This window comes from Nelumbo nucifera, chromosome 6 (assembly GCF_055504915.1).
Source record: "Nelumbo nucifera cultivar China Antique chromosome 6, China Antique-T2T, whole genome shotgun sequence".
Taxonomy (NCBI): domain Eukaryota; kingdom Viridiplantae; phylum Streptophyta; class Magnoliopsida; order Proteales; family Nelumbonaceae; genus Nelumbo; species Nelumbo nucifera.
The window spans coordinates 50847708-50851276 of NC_142654.1; positions in this window are offsets into that span (position 1 = coordinate 50847708).

A 3569-nucleotide genomic window follows, 5' to 3' on the forward strand; every position below is an offset into this window, starting at 1 on the left:
TTTCTTGTGATTGAATTGTGGAGACTCTTAGTTTTTTTCAATGGAACTAGCGGGGACCTCGGACCGTGCGATGCACAGGGTTTGTTAAGCCAAAACTAAACAATAAAAACATACAAGAATATATAATTGTCTGTATAATATTTGAGTTGTTTAGTTTTTCGGTCGGTTTTGGTTCAATAATTTTCCAATTCGATCAGGTTGGATCAAATTCATTTTTGCTATTTGTAAATCGATCAAAATTGAATGATCCGATTATAGATATACATTAATATTTTATATTTTAAATATAATTTTTAATACGAGAAAGAGAAAATTTCTATATTTTTTAATTTAAAATATTTTATATAATAAATTTATTTTTTAATAATGCCATTGTAATTTTTTAAATTTAAACCTAATTTTTAAATTTAATTTTTTTAAGTTTAAAATCTTTTGAGCCGACCAACTAAACCAAAAGTTGATCCAAATCGATGCAACCTGAGTTAGGGGTGCAACTTAGGTCAGCCTAACTTGACCCCGAATTGACTTGGCTTGAAATTTTACACGGGTTGGGTTTGGATTTTTAGTCCTCAAGCTGGGCTCCATCCCAAAAAGTTGCACTTTTTTATTTTTTTTGGGCCGGGCCTGACCCAGTTCTTAGGTAGCCCGGGCCTAGTCTGAGCCCAACCCAACTATACACATTTATACATACATACATATATATATATATATATATATATATATATATATATATATATACATGTAAATTTTGCATACATATTTATACATATTTGCATAAATATACATATATATGTAAAATTTTAGAGTGGGTTCATTGACCAACCCGAGCCTGGTCTAGGCCCGAACTCAACCCGAGTGCATCAAATTACAATGTATGCTAGGCTCGGGTTGGGAAAATTGGGCTTGACCTCAGGCTGGGTCTAGGCTCGGGCCTTAAGCCCAAATTTTAGGGTCAAGCTCGGGTTGACCATAAACCTAGCCCAACCTGTCCAACTTGCACCCTAACTTGAGTTGGCCGGTTTTCACTAATGGTTAATCGACAATCTACAACCAAACCGAACCAACCCATGAACATTCCTAATTTCAAATAAATTAATAGTCTAATCTCCAATAAATACAATAGTTTAATCTCTAATAATTATTGAAAATTTATAGCGAAAATACACAATTATTGAAAATATATTGATAATGAAAATACAATAAAAATTGATAAAAATACAATAAATACAAAAATTAAAAGAATACAATAAATAATAAAAATATATTAAATTAGTCAATAAACAATGTAATCTCAAATAAAAGTTTAATCTCTAACAAATATTAATTAATAAATTATAACGAAAATACAATATGTATAATAACTTAAATTTAAAAAGTTAAATAATAATAGTTTAATCTCCAATAATTATTGAAATTTTTTTGTTAAATAACAAAACAAAAATAGATTTATACATAATTATTAGAAGTTTATTTTCTAGAATAGATATATATTAAGATTTTAAAATTACTATTAATAAATATCAATGAATTGATAAAAGTGAAATTAGCTATTTACAATATTATTTAATGATTTAAACAATATCATTATTTAAAATTTATAATATTAATTATTTATTGAATTTAATAATCCATAAAATTATTATAATTTACACTATTATTACATAATTTCGTTTTTAATTTTGTAAAATATTAAATTATTCTTATTTTGAATATTATGTTATAATTGTTTTTCTACTTTTAAGAAAAGTTTTTAAATTTATTATGTGATTTCGTTATTTTAACTATTCGAAATCTAGTTATGTTAAATTTTTTGTTATTTTAAATACTTAGTTACTTAAGATTTAAATAATATTTAAAGTATTGAAAATATTTAATATCTTGTTATTTAAGATATTTAGTTATTGAAATATTTAAACAATATTTCTCTTTTATGTTAATTTTTTGTTATTTGAATAACATTTAAATTGAATGATCCAGAAAATCATAATTTATATTGTCAGTACAAAATTTCGTGCGTGATGAATCTTGTAAAAATTAAACTTATTAATAATATGAATATTATTAAATTTATTATATTTTTTTGTGTTTTTAATAAATATTTTAAAGTTATTATATAATTCCATTAGAATATCTAAATAATAGTATGGAAGAGGATAAATAGGAATTTGAGATAATTTAGGAGAAAGTAGGGGAGGTAGTTTAGGAGAAATTTTAGGAGGGGAGATTATTTAGGTTATTAGGAACATGTGGGAGAGAGAGAGAGAGAGAGAGAGAGAGAGAGAGAGAGAGAGAGAGAGAGAGAGAGAGACTTTAGGTAATTTTATGGGAAAGGAGAGCATCTTATTGGTTATTTCAAAAATGGCATGGGATAAAAAAATAAAATTTCAAAAAAGGAGAAAATTCCTAGACTTCCTTCCTTGGGCCCTAAGCATTTTGCCCTGACTCCATCTACCATTCTCTAGTATAACACTCCACTCACCAGTTGGAACCTTAGTAAGACTTTTCCATCCTACATCGCCTCTGTTGGGTTACTCAGCTTTTGTATTATGCTGTGTCTCCAATCATCCTCTTTTACGTCATCTTTTGTTTCAACCTAATGCCCTAATCTTTCTGTTGACGGTTCACAGTGCATCTAGATTGTTGTGTTGATCGGGTTTTCACTTGGTTGTATTTTGGATCCCAGTGTGGCTAATGCATCGACTTGTCTATTTTTAGCTCTATTCTGGTGCTTGTAGGTTACTTCCAAGTCCCTGATTAACATTTGGATCAGTGCCCTATATGGCATGATCGCTAACTCCTTCACTGTTCTATTGCCATTCATCTGCCTAATTACTAGTTTAGAGTCCCCTATTACTTTTACTTTCTTTGCTTCGGAGTCCCTAGCTACTGTTAGGCCTAATACAAGTGTCTCGTACTCTGCTATGTTGTGTGAACAAGGAAATTGTAATTTGAAGGAATAGGCTGAAGTATCTCCGGTAGGTGAAGTCAATGTGACTCCGGCTCCTATGGAGGTGTTTGTGCTGCTCCCATCGGAGGTTAGGGTCCATTTGTACTCTGCAAATTTCTTAGTCAACTTTAGCAGGGGCATTGCTACATGTTCTAAGCCAGGGATGAACCTTCTGAGGTAGGAGACTTTCCCTAGGAAGATTTTTGTCTGTGACTAGGTCTTTGGGAAAGGTAGGTCCAAGATTGCTTTCACTTTTATTTCATTTGGGTGTATGCCGGTCTGATCAACTTTATACCCCAAAAACTTCCCTAACTATACTCCGAACGCACACTTCAGTGGATTGGGCCTTAGGTTAGAGGCCCTACATTTGGTCAACACTTTTCTAAGGACGTTGGAGTGGTCTTCTTTTTTCTTCACCTTCACCACTATGTCATCTATATAGCACTCAATTTCCTTATGCATCATGTCATGGAATACATTTGTCATCACTCTTTGTTATGTGGCTCCAGCATTCTTCAGGCCAAAGAGCATCATCTTGTTATGTAGCTCCATATATCTGATTATATCCACTATAGTTCCCTAGGAAGGAGAACAACTGGTTGTTGTCCATTGAGTCAATGAG